General features: G+C 53.0%; 1 protein-coding gene across 1 annotated transcript in view; it reads left to right on the top strand.

Moving 5' to 3' along the window:
• The first annotated feature begins 7397 nt into the window (after positions 1–7397).
• The window catches only part of LOC147092842 (neurexin-2-like), a 1315750-nt gene continuing 1307211 nt past the window's right edge, over positions 7398–15936 (top strand). Inside the window, exon 1 of the mRNA XM_085975700.1 lies at positions 7398–7493. The gene's annotated coding sequence lies outside the window, so the exon portion shown is untranslated. The remainder of the gene's footprint in view (positions 7494–15936) is intronic.

The raw sequence follows: 15936 nt of genomic DNA, 5'->3' as shown, positions 1-15936 counted from the left end.
GCGCTGTGTCCACAGCCTGTTTCAGGTCCAATCCCATTTTTTCCAGTAGTCTCTGCCGGATGTAAGTGGAGCTGAGGCCTGTGATAAAGGCATCACGAACAAGCTCGTCAGTGTACACTGCGGCTTTTACATCTTGGCACTTGCAATCTTTGCCAAGCGTTTTCAGGGTGACTAGGAACTCATCCAGCGATTCACCAGGTCGCTGTGTGCGAGTAGCGAGCAGATGCCTAGCGTACACCTCGTTCGTAGGCTGCTGGTAATGCACCTTTAGGATGTCGCAGGCGGCCGGGTACGTGTCGGCGTCTTGGATGAGGGGGTAAACCCGGTGGCTTACCCAATTCCGCAGGATTCCGAGTTTCATACTTTCAGCGTCCGTAGCGTCTGTGATGGCTGCGGAATTGTCCAGGAAGAATTCCATACACTTAAACCAGTGTCCGAATCGTGCCGATGCGTCCGAAGCATGCGGGTCCAAATCCAAACGTTCGGGTTTCAAGAGTTGATCCATTGCGTTGGAAATTGAGTTAATAAAACTGATGTGCCTCAATGAATCCGTGACTCAACGTTAACGGAGCAAAGCAAGGCTTTTATTAACTCAGAAAGTAATACACAGTGGAGAAGTGTCTCTCATCCAGAGATCTGCTGTACTGCCTGTGAGACACGCTGGGGCCTGCTTAAGTAGGGGCCAGGTATGGGCGGAGCCCTACACACAATACAATACAGGTAAGGAAATGAAACTGAAACTAAACTCCCCTGCTTGTCACAGTCACAAGCACAATCAAACACAGAGAATACAGAGTGCCTGATGAATGGCATATTTCATCACAGATCCCACGGCTACTATTGGAAGAAGAGCAGGGGGAGTTCTCCCCGGTGACCTGGGGCCAATATTTATCCCTCAATCAACATCACTAAATTATCATTATCTTTATCATTATCACATTGCTGTTTGTGGGAGCTTGCTGTGCGCAAATTGGCTGCCGTGTTTCCTACATTACAACAGTGACTACGCTGCAAAAGTACTTCATTGGCTGTAAAGCGCTTTGGGACATCCTGAGGTGATGAAAGGCGCTGGAGAAATGCAAGTTCTTTCTTTCTTAGCCTTCTGCCACCTCTTCTCACCTCCTGATTGGCTCAGTGTCAGATGCTCAGTCCTGAATGAGACACAACTTCTTGCGGCTCAGCATTGAGAAGATTGATGCCATTATCATTCTATAGAAACATAGAAAAATAGGAGCATGAGTCAGCCATTCGACCCATCGAGCCTGCTCCACCATTCAATATGATCATGGCTGACCCTCTATCTCAATCCCATATTCCCGCTCTCTCCCCATACCCCTTGATGATTTTTGTGTCTAGAAATCTATCTATCTCCTTCTTAAATATATTCAGTGACTTGGCCTCCACAGCCTTCTGTGATAGAGAATTCCACAGGTTCACCACCCTCTGAGTGAAGAAATTTCTCCTCATCTCAGTCCTAAATGTCCTACCCCGTATCCTGAGACTGTGACCCCTCATTCTAGACCCCCCAGCCAGGGGAAACATCCTCCCTGCATCCAGTCTGTCTAGCCCTGTCAGAATTTTATACGTTTCAATGAGATCCCCTCTCATTCTTCTAAACTCTAGTGAATACAGGCCAATCGACCCAATCTCTCCTCATACATAGTGGGCAGCATGGTGGCATAGTGGTTAGCACTGTTGCCTCACAGCGCCAGGGACCTGGGTTCGAATCCGGCCTCGGGTGACTGTCTGTGTGGAGTTTGCACATTCTCCCCGTGTTTGCGTGGGTTTCCTCCGGGCATTCCGGTTTCCTCCCACAGTCCAAAGATGTGCGTGTTAGGTTGATTGGCTATGATAAATTGACCCTTAGTGTTAGGGGGATTAAATACGTGGGGTTGCAGGGATAGGGTGGGATATGAGTTGGTGTAGGGTTTACGGGGATCGGGTGGGATATGTGTCGGTGCAGGCTCGATGGGCCGAAATGGCCTTTATCTGCACTGTGGGGTTTCTGCGATTCTGGAACAGTCCTGCCATCCCAGGAATCAGTTTGGTGAACCTTCGCTGCACTCCCTCTATGGCAAGTATATCCTTTCTTAGGTCAGGGGACCAAAACTGCACACAGTACTCCAGATGTGGTCTCACCAAGGCCCTGTCTAACTGTAGTAAGACATCCTTGTTGCTGTACTCAAATCCTCTTGCAACATACCATTTGCCTTCCTAACTGCCTGCTGCACCTGCATGTTTGTTTTCAGTGACTGGTGCACAAGGACACCCAGGTCCCTCTGTACATCAACAATTCCCAATCTATCACCATTTAAATAATACTCTGCCTTTCTGTTTTTCCTACCTATTCTCTTCTACATCTCTCCTTCCTTCGCACAAACCTTTTAATTGGTTAGGTCTCACCCTCTGGACCTCTCTCCCTCAAACCTCTCCACCTCTTTGTTCAAATATTTGGTCACCCCTTGTAATCTCTTTCCCATCGGCAGTTTCTCATGTCACCTCCGTGAATCGCCTTGGGACATGGTGAAGACGACGGCTGTTTCTGAACGTATTTTATGTTTGAGGGACTACATAGATTTACAGAGACCACTGGACATTGAGAGTGGTAGCAGAAGTGTGTAGGGGAGGCAATTGCCGAGCTGGTCAGAGGTAGGTTTTGAGGAGGGGAGAGAGATAGCAAGGTGGAGGGGGGATCCAGGGAGAACATTCCAGCGGGCAGGGCAGCTGGAGGTCGAGGGGAACGTCAGGTGGGGTTGCAAAGAAGGCCAGAGATGCAAGAGCGCGAGGCCAGGTCAGGTTGACGAGGGCAGGGGTTGACGGCGAAGCAAGGTCAGGACGTGAGCAGCAGGGTGTTGGGCCAGTTGCACTTTATGTAGGGTGGATGTTGAGAGGCCGGTGAGCAGAATGTTGGATTGAACAAGCCTGGAGACAATGACAGCTTGAACATAAGAACATAAGAAGTAGGAGCAGGGGTAGGCCATATGGCCCCTCGGGCCTGCTCCGCCATTCAATAGGGTCATGGCTGATCCGAATCTAGACTCACGTCCACTTCCCTGACCTCTCCCCGTAACCCCTAATTCCCTTATCTGCTAGGAAACTCTCTATCTCTGTTCTAAATTTATTTAATGTTGCAGCTTCCGCAGCTCTCCGAGGTAGCAAATTCCATAGATTTACTACCCTCTGAGTGAAGAAGTTTCTCCTCATCTCGGTTTTGAAAGGGCAGCCCCTTATTCTAAGATTATGCCCCCTAGTTCTAGTCTCACCCATCAGTGGAAACACCCTCACCGCATCCACCCGATCAAGCCCCCTCACAATCTTATATGTTTCGATAAGATCGCCTCTCATTCTTCTGAACTCCAATGAGTAGAGTCCCAACCTACTCAATCTTTCCTCATAAGTCAACCCCCTCATCTCTGGAATCAACCGAGTGAACCTTCTCTGAACCGCCTCGAGAGCAAGTATATCTTTTCTTAAATATGGAAACCAAAACCAAAACCAAAATTAGGGTTTGTTTGCTGATGAGAGCGGGTGTGGCAATGTTGCGGAAGCGGAAACACATCGAGTTAGTTACATGGAGTGTTTCTTTTCTTAGGCAGTCCCTGGGAACCGAGGATGACTTGCTTCCACATTAAAAATGAGTTCTCGGGTGACTGATGAGTCCAATGTGGGACCTACAGTCTCTGTCACAGGTGGGGCAGATGGTGGTTGAAGGGGCGGGTGGGTGGGGTGCTTGGGTTGACGTGCGCTCCTTGCGCTGTTTGCACTTGGCTTCCACTTGCTCCCGGCGAAGAGACTCGAGGTGTTCGGCGCCTTCCTGGATGCTTCTCCTCCACTTTGTGCGGTCTTGGGCCGGGGATTCCCAGGTGTCGGTGGGGATGTTACACTTTTTCAAGGAGGCTTTGAGGATGTCCTCGAAGCGTTTCCTCTGCCCACCTGGGGCTCTCTTGCTGTGTCAGAGCTCCGAGTAGAGGCGCTTGTTTTGGGAGCCTCGTATCGGGCATGCGGACAATGTGACCCGTCCATCGGAGCTGATCGAGTGTGGTCAAAGCTTCGATGCTGGGGATGTTGGCCTGAGCGAGAACACTGACGTTGGTGCACCTATCCTGCTAATGGATTTGCAGGATCTTGTGGAGGCAGCGTTTGTCGTACCTCTCCAGTGCTTTGAGGTGCCTGCTGTACATGGTCCATGTCTCTGAGGCATACAGCAGGGCGGGTATCGCTGCTGCTCTGTAGGCTATAGAGTGTACAGCACAGACACAGGCCATTTGGCCCAACTGGTCCATGCCGGTGTTTCTGCTCCACACGAGCCTCCTCCCACCCCTCTTCATCTCACCCCATCAGCATATCCTTCCTCCCTCATGTGTTTATCCAGCTTCCCCTTAAATGCAGCTCTGCTATTCGCCTCAACCACTCCCTGTGGTAGCGAGTTCCACATTCTCACCACTCTCCGGGTAAAGAAGTTTCTCCTGAATTCCCGATTGGATTTATTAGTGACTATCTTATATTGATGGCCCCTAGTTCTGGTCTCCCCCACAAGTGGAATCATCTTCTCTACGTCGACCCTCTCGAACCCTTTCATAATCTTAAAGACCTCGATCAGGTCACCCCTCAGCCTTCTCTTTTCTAGAGAAAAGAGCCCCGGCCTGTTCAGCCTTTCCTGATGGGTAGAACCTCTCAGTTCTGGGAACATCCACGTAAATCTTTTTTTTGCACCTTATCCAAAGCAATCGTCTTTTGAAATGGGTGGAAACATTCCAAGGTTATACATCTCTCTGTATTGCACAGTGCCCGAACAAAGAAAGGTCTTGCATTTCTATAGCGCCTTTCACCACCTCAGGACGTCCCAAAGCACTTTACAGCCAATGAGGTACTTTTTTGAAGTGTGGTCACTGTTGTAATGTGGGAAATGCGGCAGCTAATTTGCGCACAGCAAGCTCCCACAAACAGCAATGTGATAATGACCGGATCATAAGAACATAAGAACGTAAGAAATAGGAGCAAGAGTAGGCCAATCGGCCCCTCGAGCCTGCTCCGCCATTCAATAAGATCATGGCTGATCTGATCTTAACCGCCAATCCACTATCACAGAACCATCTCCTGAATCTAACAGAATTAGACACACGAAATAGGAGCAGGATCAGGCTACACGGCCCCTGGGCCCGCTCCGCTACCCACAGGGCCATGACCGATCTGAACCTAGACTCATGTCCAAATTCCTGCCCGCTCCCCGTAACCCTTAATTCCCTTTACTTCTAGGAAACTGTCTATTTCTGTTTTAAATTTATGTAATGATGTAGCTTCTACAGCTTTTTGGGGCAGCATATTCCATGGACCTACCACCCTCTGAGTGAAGTAGTTCCTCCTCATCTCAGTTTTGAAAGAGCAGCCCCTTATTCTAAGACTATGCCCCCTAGTTCTAGTTTCACCCATCATCGGGAACATCCTCCCCGCCTCCACCCGATCCAACCCCTTCACAATCTTATATGTTTCAATAAGATCGCCTCTCATTCTTCTGAACTCCAATGAGTAGAGTCCCAATCTACTCAACCTCTCCTCATATGTCCATCCCCTCATCCCCGGGATTAACCGAGTGAACCTTCTTTGTACTGACTCGAGAGCAAGTGTGTCTTTTCTTAAGTATGGACACCAAAACTGTACGCAGTATTCCAGGTGCGGTCTCACCAATACCTTGTACCAATACATCTGTGTATTTTTTAGTGATGTTGGTTGAGGGATAAATATTGGCCCCAGGACACCGGGGAGAACTCCCCCTGTTCTTCTTCAAAATAGTGGCCATGAGATCTTTTATGCCCACCTGAGAGAGCAGACGGGGCCTGGGTTTGGCGTCTCCTCCGAAAGATGGTCCCTCCAACAGTGCGGCACTCCCTCGGTACTGGCACTGGGAGTGTCAGCTTGGATTATGGGGCTCAAGTCTCATGGAGCGGGACTGCGAACCCACAACCTTCTGACTCAGAGGCGAGGGAGCTGCCCACTGAGGCGGGGCTGACCCACCTGGCATGAGCCAAATGTTTATACCAAGTCTACACCAGGCATAAATAGACCAGGAATAAACTCCAAGGGTTTGTGCCTGGTTCCATTCGGTTCCACTTCCACAATTTTTAAAATTTGTTCATGGGATCTGGGCGTCGCTGGCAAAGCCAGCATTTATTGCCCATCCCTAGTTGCCCTTGAGAAGGTGGTGGTGAGCCGCCCTCTTGAACCGCTGCAATCCGTGTGGTGAAGTTGCTCCCACAGTGCTGTTAGGGAGGGAGTTCCAGGATTTTGAGCCAGCGATGATGAAGGAACGGCCGATATTTTTCAAGTCAGGATGGTGTGTGACTTGCAGGGGAACTTGGAGGTGGTGGTGTTCCCATGTGTCTACTGCCCTTGTCCTTCTAGGTGGAAGAGGTCGCGGGTTTGGGAGGTGCTGCCGAAGAAGCCTTGGCGAGTTGCTGCAGTGCATCTTGTAGATGGTACACACTGCAGCCACGGTGCGCCGGTGGTGGAGGGAGTGAATGTTTAAGGTGCCAAATCAAGTGGGTTGCTTTGCCTTGGATGGTGTCGAGCTTCTTGAGTGTTGTTGGAGCTGCACTCACCCAGGCAAGTGGAGAGTATTCCATCACACTCCTGACTTGTGCCTTGTAGATGGTGGAAAGGCTTTGGGGAGTCAGGAGGTGAGACACTCGCAGCAGAATACCCAGCCTCTGACCTGCTCTTGTTGCCACAGGATTTATGTGGCTGGTCCAGTTAAGTTTCTGGCCAAAGGTGACCCCCAGGATGTTGATGGTGAGGGGATTCGGCAATGGTAATGCCGCTGAATGTCAAGGGGCGGTGGTTAAAGCCCATTGTTGCTTCTTGGCAGCACAGGAGGACAATCGGACCCATGCACTGAACTGTCAAGCAATTGATCAGGGGACCCAGAGCTGTTGGGAATTCTATATTCTGCATTTGGATTGGTGCTTGGCCTGCTAATCAATTGTTTTTGATTTTTTTTTGTGTGGATCTGCCCCCCCTGTGATTTGTGCATGAAAGCATCAGTGAGGCTCGCCAATGCAACCTTTGGGGGGGGGGAGGAGAGGAGGCTGCAAAGGGGACAACGGGAGCCCGGAGCATGCTGACAAATGCCTACCCTTTCTCTGTTTGCGCAGGACTCGGGCGCAAGCAGCGCCACGCCCATTCGCGAGCGAGCTGCAAAAATCGCGCAGCGCTGAGCGCCGCGGCGATAGGCTGCCGCCCCCACCCCCCCCCCCCTTACCCTCTGTCAATCGGCTGGCCTCTGCCAAGCCCATTGGTCGGCGCGGCTGCCTGCCTGGGTTGCAGGAGGCAGGCCATTGGTTGGAGCAGAGAGGGTGCTGACGCGACCAAGGAGGAGGTGGTGGGCGTTGAGGGGGGAGAGAGTGTTTTTTTTTTCCTGATGTTGCGAGAGTCAGAACTGAGGGATGCAGGAGGCAGCATCAGTACCAGCTGCCCTTAAGAAGCAGAAAACAGCACAGGTAAAATGCATCTGCACTCTCCTCTTTTGTAACGTGCATTTCAAATGGATTGCAGAAGGGGAAAAACAAAATGTTGTTCATGTTGCTGTGAATCTAGCCATGCAGGGCAAACTTGCAAGAAATAGAGATATGCAGGGAGAGCGAGCCGGAGAGAGAGAGATGGAGAAAGACAGACATGGTCTGGGTGGTGTGCTGTGCATTAGATCAGCCGTCAGTTGCAGTCTTGTCTCAGCACCATCTCTCGCTGAATGATATAGAGGGACATAACAAGCACGCCAAACCCAATCGTGCCGCTGTGCGCTGCAGCCGGGGAGAGCCAGTGCTGTACGCCGCACCGTCAGGGCCAGACGGGAGGTTAAAATGTTTTTTTTTTAAAAAGGGCTAGCGGGCTGGGAATTTTTTGCGAGGCCACCGCCGGCGTTAACCGGAGGCGCCGCGGCGGGATTTGCGCCGGGGATGGAGGTGGAGGAGGAGGGAAGCTCGCATTGTGTTGGTCCTGGCAACATCTGGCCGAGATGTCCTTGCAAGGACCAGTCTGGAACTGCGTAGGTGACGAGAGAGAGAGAGGGAGGGAGAGAGAGAGACTGTGGAGAAAGTAAAGGGAGTGGGTCGGCTTTTTGTGGTGAATGGTTTCTGTCGAGAGGATAGTGAATTGGGTGAGAGGCAGTTCCAGTCTGGCGGAGAGATGCTCACAGTCTGGAGGTTTGGTTTCAGTGATATTAACAACATTTAAACAGACAGCAGATACAGAGTGAAACCAGTCATTGAATCAATCGAATACATACAATGTACTGGACAAGGAGGCATTGAAGCATTTCACCAACCCTCATGAAGTAGCCTTGGAGGATTTCAAACGGATGCATTTATTTTTTTAGGTGTTGAGGTTTTGAGATAGCCCATTTAAACTCGACGGAACACGCCTCATTTACGGGCACTTTGCCCCCTTGGAATAAAGCCACGGAAGCGGGGTTGGAGGGGCATGAGATGGTACCGGTTAAATCCACGGCGGGGGGGGCAGGGGAATGGCTTGACCCGAAACACCATTTGAAACTGTGTTGCGGGCTGCTTGCGCCTGGTGGGTCGTCCCATCACCGGGAGGGAGCGAGTGCGCAGTGGGCAAGACTTTGGGCACCGGCCGGGTTGGAATTCCAGGGGTAAACCACAGACCGGCTGCGTAAAACGGAAGAGTGCAAATTCCAGCTTATACTGTGTGGGTGCCGGGAGTGTGGGAGCTGGGCATGGTTTAATGTCCTGGTGCGTCCGCTTTCGAAAAATGAATCAGCCTTCATTTTCAATTGAACAGCAAACAAGTGATTGTTGATGAATTTGCTAGGTTGGCATTCAGCGTTGTTTACTGCTTGAGGGAGAGACGTGGAGACTCAAAATAAAGTCTTGCATTTCTCCAACGCCTCTCACGACCTCAGGATCTTCCAAAGCACTTTACAGCCAATGAAGTCATTTTTGAAGTGTGGTCACTGTTAGTAACGAGGCAGCCAATTTGTACACAGCAAGCTCCAACAAACAGCAATGAGATAGTGACCGGATCATCTGTTTTTAGTGATGTTGGTTGGGGGATAAATATTGGCCCCAGGACACCGGGGAGAACTCCCCCTGCTCTTCTTCCAATAGTGGCCGTGGGATCTTTTACCCGAGAGGGCAGACGGGGCCTCGGTTTAACGTCTCATCCGAAAGACGGCCCCTCCGACAGTGCGACATTCCCTCAGCACTGCCCCTCCGACGGTGCGGCGTCCCTCAGCACAGCCCCTCCGACGGTGCGGCGTCCCTCAGCACAGCCCCTCCGACGGTGCGGCGCTCCCTCAGCACTGCCCCTCCGACAATGTAGCGCTGCCCCACCGACGGTGCGGCGCTCCCTCGGCACTGCCCCCTCCGACAATGCGGCGCTCCCTCGGCGCTGCCCCCTCCGACAATGCGGCGCTCCCTCAGTACTGCCCCTCCGACAATGCAGCACTCCCTCAGTACTGCCCCTCCGACAATGCAGCACTCCCTCAGTACTGCCCCTCCGACAATGCAGCACTCCCTCAGTACTGCCCCCTCCGACAATGCGGCGCTCCCTCAGTACTGCCCCTCCGACAGTGCGGCGCTCCCTCAGTACTGCCCCTCCGACAATGCAGCGCTCCCTCAGTACTGCCCCTCCGACAGTGCGGCGCTCCCTCAGTACTGCCCCTCCGACAATGCAGCGCTCCCTCAGTACTGCCCCTCCGACAGTGCGGCGCTCCCTCAGTACTGCCCCTCCGACAATGCAGCGCTCCCTCAGTACTGCCCCTCCGACAATGCAGCACTCCCTCAGTACTGCCCCTCCGACAATGCAGCACTCCCTCAGTACTACCTTTTCGACAGTGCGGCGCTCCCTCAGCACTGCCCCTCCGACAATGCAGCACTCCCTCAGTACAGCCCCTCCGACAGTACGGCGCTCCCTCAGTACTGCCCCTCCGACAATGCAGCACTCCCTCAGTACTACCTTTTCGACAGTGCGGCGCTCCCTCAGCACTGCCCCTCCGACAATGCAGCACTCCCTCAGTACTGCCCCTCCGACAATGCAGCACTCCCTCAGTACTACCTTTTCGACAGTGCGGCGCTCCCTCAGCACTGCCCCTCCGACAATGCAGCACTCCCTCAGTACAGCCCCTCCGACAGTACGGCGCTCCCTCAGTACTGCCCCTCCGACAATGCAGCACTCCCTCAGTACTACCTTTTCGACAGTGCGGCGCTCCCTCAGCACTGCCCCTCCGACAATGCAGCACTCCCTCAGTACTGCCCCTCCGACAATGCAGCACTCCCTCAGTACTACCTTTTCGACAGTGCGGCGCTCCCTCAGCACTGCCCCTCCGACAATGCAGCACTCCCTCAGTACAGCCCCTCCGACAATGCAGCACTCCCTCAGTACTGCCCCTCCGACAATGCAGCACTCCCTCAGTACTACCTTTTCGACAGTGCGGCGCTCCCTCAGCACTGCACTGGGAGTGTCAGCCTAGATTTCTTTTGCGCTCAATCTCTGGAGTGGGACTTGAATTCACAACCTTCTGACTCAGAGGCGAGGGTGCTACCAACTGAACCACGGGTGACGCTTAAGTGTTAGGCTGACATTACAGTATTAGGGTGGTTTGCCACGATTGCATAATGTCTTAGGTGGAATATTTACAGTTTAATTAAAAGAAAATTGAAATCTGTGCCATTTGAAAGGCAGCACTACTGGGACCCAGACTGTTCGGGAAGCGGAGTACTCAATGCAAGCTTGCGGGGCTATAAGATGCCCCAAAAGATTCGTTTTGAAAGTGTAAATGAGTTTCGTGATGTCCGCAAAGCACAGTCGAAAAAGGTGCTCGATTGAATTGTCTCTTTTTTTTGTTGCGGGGGTTTGGTGTTCATCAAGGTGAGGGACGTCCGCAATTGAAAATGGAAAACTCCCCCTATCCAGGCGCCAATGGGCAGCGGCGAGCTCACATCCCAGCTCTGCCTTCGGCATGTGGGGAATAAAACTCTCTCAAAGTCCCCCCAACGTGGTGTCTCGGGCCTAACCTGGAAGACCATCTCTAACCCAACATATGGTTTTTTTCCCAGCTTGTCACTTTTTTTCGGTGAGTTCGCAAATTTAATGCCACGTTAGGGCTAGTTTTGACCTGCGGCCATTCTAGAGTTTGGATTGCAATTGTCCCAAGTTTATGGCAGGCAGTACCTTCTTAGTTAGCAGAGGAAAATAAAGTTAGACTTGCATTAATGCAGAGCCTTTCATGATGTCCCAAAGCGCTTGGCAGCCAATGAAGTACTTTTTGAACTGCGGTCACTGTTGTAATGTAGGAAACGCGGCAGCCAATTTGCGCACAGCAAGATCCCACGAACATCAATGTGATAATGACCAGATCATCTGTTTTAGTGATGTTATTTGGGGGATAAATTTTGGCCCCAGGACACCGGCGAGAACTCCCCCTGCTCTTCTTCCAATAGCGGCTGCGGGATCTTTTACGTTCCAGCTGAGAGGGCATATGGGGCCTCGGTTTGACGTCTCATCCGAAAGACAGCACCTCCAACAGTGCAACACTCCCTCAGTACCGCCCCTCCGACGGTGCGGCGCTCCCTCAGTGCCGCCCCTCCGACGGTGCGGCGCTCCCTCAGTGCCGCCCCTCCGATGGTGCGGCGCTCCCTCAGTGCCGCCCCTCCGACGGTGTGGCGCTCCCTCAGTGCCGCCCCTCCGACGGTGCGGCGCTCCCTCAGTGCCGCCCCTCCGACGGTGCGGCGCTCCCTCAGTGCCGCCCCTCCGACGGTGCGGCGCTCCCTCAGTGCCGCCCCTCCGATGGTGCGGCGCTCCCTCAGTGCCGCCCCTCCGACGGTGCGGCGCTCCCTCAGTGCCGCCCCTCCGACGGTGCGGCGCTCCCTCAGTGCCGCCCCTCCGACGGTGCGGCGCTCCCTCAGTGCCGCCCCTCCGACGGTGCGGCGCTCCCTCAGTGCCGCCCCTCCGACGGTGCGGCGCTCCCTCAGTGCCGCCCCTCCGACGGTGCGGCGCTCCCTCAGAACTGGCACTGGGAGCGTCAGCCTAGATTTTTGTGCTCAAGCCTCTGGAGTGGGATTTGAACCCACAACCTTCTGACTCAGAGCTGAGAGTGCGGCCCACTGAGCACCAGCTGACACCATGGACGCAGAGGAAGGGCACGTTCAGTCTCGGCTGGATTTGAATCGAGGGTTTCCCAAGTGAGAGGCCGGAGCCTCACCCACTGCAATGGCCAGTCACCGAGGGGCGATTTTACCCGGAGGCGTGTTCTGTTCCGCCTGAGGCCCGGAGAGATTTTAGCTCCAGGCCCTCTGTCCCATAACGCAGATCGGAATTCCGGCCGATTCCAACAGCGGGCGGGAGCGGGAATTCAGGGTACAAGAGGTGAGGGTTGGGTAGTGATCGTGGTCAGGGGAGGGAGGAAGTGGGTGATGTTCAAGATTTCCCTCTGGGCCTAGGAGGAGCACTCCTCCCACTCCTGGCCCTGCTTCGGCAGCACCTCCCAAACCCGCGACCTCCACCACCTAGAAGGTCAAGGGCAGCAAGCGCATGGGAACACCACCACCTCCAAGTGCCCCTCCAAGTCACACACACCATCCTGACTTGGAAATATATTGGGCGTTCCTTCATCTTCGTTGGGTCAGAATCCTGGAACTCCCTCCCTAACAGCACTGTGGGAGCACCTTCACCACACGGGACTGCAGCGGTTCAAGGCGGCGGCTCCCCACTGTAATGTATATACCTTTAAGGGGGGAACTATGTTTTACAGCTCATGTATACGGCAGTTCCGGCAGTGACCACACCTGTATATAGCACTGAGTAGTAATCTCTACAGATCAGTTGCAGTGTGAGCCACATTGAGTAAACACCTGTTGTACCGTTCTCCGCAGTCTGTGTCTTATTATACACGGATGCAACAACCACCACCTTCTCAAGGGGCAACTAGGGATGGGCAATAAATGCTGGGCCTTGCCGGCGACGCCCACATCCCATAAATGAATAAATAATTATTTTTTTTATCCTTAAAAATTTTTTTAAGTTACCAAGGCCTCTTCTAACCTCGATCCAGCCTCTGGCTGGTTCTGTTTGGTTGGGAATCTAATACTGCTCCCCTGCTCAGGCCTCAGTTTAATATTAAAGGCAGGCCGCAATGACCTCATTGGAGTCATTTCTGCAGTTTTGTGTGCACTGGCTGTCTGCAATTGGGACAGGCAGTCAAGCGAGTAATCCTTGTTGGCTGTGGCTCAGTGGGCCGCACCCTCGATTCTGAGTCAGAAGGTCGTGGGTTCAAGTCCCACTTCAGAAAATTGAGCACATAATCCAGGCCGACACTCCCAGTGCAGTACTGAGGGAGCGCCGCACTGTCGGAGGGACAGTACTGAGGGAGCGCCGCACTGTCGGAGGGGCGGTACTGAGGGAGCGCCGCACTGTCGGAGGGGCGGTACTGAGGGAGCGCCGCACTGTCGGAGGGGCAGTACTGAGGGAGCGCTGCACTGTCAGGGGGGCAGTACTGAGGGAGCGCCGCACTGTCGGAGGGGCAGTACTGAGGGAGCGCTGCACTGTCGGAAGGGCAGTACTGAGGGAGCGCCGCACTGTCGGAGGGACAGTACTGAGGGAGCGCCGCACTGTCGGAGGGACAGTACTGAGGGAGCGCCGCACTGTCGGAGGGACAGTACTGAGGAAGCGCCGCACTGTCGGGGGCAGTGCTGAGGGAGCGCTGCACTGTCAGAGGGGCAGTACTGAGGGAGCGCTGCACTGTCGGAGGGACAGTACTGAGGGAGCGCTGCACTGTCGGAGGGACAGTACTGAGGGAGCGCCGCAGTGTCGGAGGTCCCGTCTTTCAGAAGAGACTTTAAACCGAGGCCCTGCCTCGGTGGAGGTAAAAGATCCCACGGCCACTATTGGAAGAAGAGCAGGGGAGTTCTCCCCGGTGTCCTGGGGCCAATATTTATCCCTCAACCAACATCACTAAAAACAGATGATCTGGTCATTATCACATTGCTGTTTGTGGGAGCTTGCTGTGCGCAAATTGGCTGCTGGGTTTCCTACATTACAACAGTGACTACACTTCAAAAAGTACCTCATTGGCTGTAAAGCACTTTGGGACGTCCGGTGGTTGTGAAAGGCTCTGTAGAAACGCAAGTCTTGCTTTCTAAGCTTTTAATGGTGCCAGCCAGGTGGGCCTGCAACCTAAAGCATGAAAGAGGCTGGAGATGGAGAGTGTGCCGTGGTGCGGGGGTGGTGCTGGAGTGTACGAAGAATCTCCTTGGGCGTGAGGAGAATAGAAGCTGGTTTGGAGTCGTAGAACGGATGAATAATTATCCTTGGAGCCGCAGAAGCGGAGTTGGTTTGCAGTCGAGAAGACGAGGCCGAGAGGGGAACTTGTTAACGACCGTCTAAGTTCTGAGGAGTAGCGACAGGGAACTGTTTACCGCGTCCCTGGGAAGGACAACGAGGCGGGGGTGGTGGGTGTGGGGGAGCACGGCCTAAAGCTTTGGAGGAGGAATAGAACGGACGCGCCAAAGCTCAGAAGAGGGACGGCGAAGGGACAGAACTGCTCCAATGACTTCACACAGCAGGTGGTGACTGTTTTGGAATAGGCTGTCCAGGGAGATGCTGTGAAACATCAGTAACTTTTAAGAGGGAGCTGGGCAGGCATTTGGCAAGTACATCAATTGAGGGATATAATAATGGGTTGGGCATGCTGGGTCTGAACTCTGAGGGCCGGCCAGCTGGTCCGAAATGGCCTTTTCTGGTCTGTCATTCGTATGCACCTCAGCTGTCAACCGAGTCCCAACAGAGTATTTTGCAACAGACACCTCGTCGCTCAGTTGCAGGTGACCGTGGGATGGCTCAACCATGTAGCTCAGCAATCTGGCCCAGTATTTTCCGTCCTTTCTTTTAATGCGTATTGTATTTAGGTCGCGGCAGTGAATGTGCCTTTTAATTTTAAGGTCTTTAGCCATCTGACGAGTCCTATCGTCAACACACCCAACCATGTCTAGTACTGAAGCATAAATATCAGGACGGTTCCCTTCTTGCCAGGAAAAGTGCGCCAGTTGGCCTTCGTGTACCTGAGGATAGGGAGGGGAAACAAAAATCAAATGGAGTTCCCGCTGTCGAGTGAGATGATGGAATCATACGGCACAGGGAGGAGGCCATTCGGCCCATCGTGCCTGTGCCGGCTCTTTGAAAGAGCGATCCAATTAGTCTCACACCTCCCCTACTCCGCTCTTTCCCCGGAGCCCTGCAAATGTTTCCTTTTTAAGTATTTCTCCAATTCCCTTTTGAAAGTTACTCTTGAATCTGCTTCCATCGCCCTTTCAGGCAGCGCGTTCCAGATCACAACAACTCGCTGCGTGAAAAAATAAGAACATAAGAAATAGGAGCAGGAATAGGCCACTCGGCCCCTCGAGTCTGCTCCGCCATTCAATAAGATCATGGCTGACCTGATCTTGGGCTCAAAGCCACTTCCCTGCCTGCTCCCCATAGCCCTTCACTCCCTTATCTTGCAAAATTCTGTCTATCTCCACCTTAAATGTATTTAATGACCCAGCCTCCACAGCTCTCTGGGGCAGAGAATTCCACAGATTTACGACCCTCTGAGAGAAGAAATTCCTCCTCATCTCAGTTCTAAATGGGCGACCCTTTATTCTGAAACTGTGCCCCCGAGTTCTAGATTTCCCCACGAGGGGAAACATCCTCTCTGCATCTACCTTGTCGAGCCCCCTCAGTATCTTAGATGTTTCAATAAGATCACCTCTCATTCTTCTAAATTCCAATGAGCGTAGGCCCAACCTTTCCTCATAAGTCAACCCGCTCATCTCTGGAATTAACCGAGTGAATCGTCTCTGAACTGCCTCCAATGCAAGTATATCCTTCCTTAAATAAGGAGACCAAAACTGTACGCAGTACTCCTCATCTCCTCCTCTGGTTCTT

Source organism: Somniosus microcephalus, unplaced genomic scaffold (assembly GCF_052327205.1).
Source record: "Somniosus microcephalus isolate GS21.2 unplaced genomic scaffold, FLI_Smic_1.0 unresolved_chr2, whole genome shotgun sequence".
NCBI lineage: Eukaryota > Metazoa > Chordata > Chondrichthyes > Squaliformes > Somniosidae > Somniosus > Somniosus microcephalus.
The sequence above is the reverse complement of the archived record's forward strand: the minus strand, read 5'-3'. Positions and strand labels throughout refer to the sequence as shown.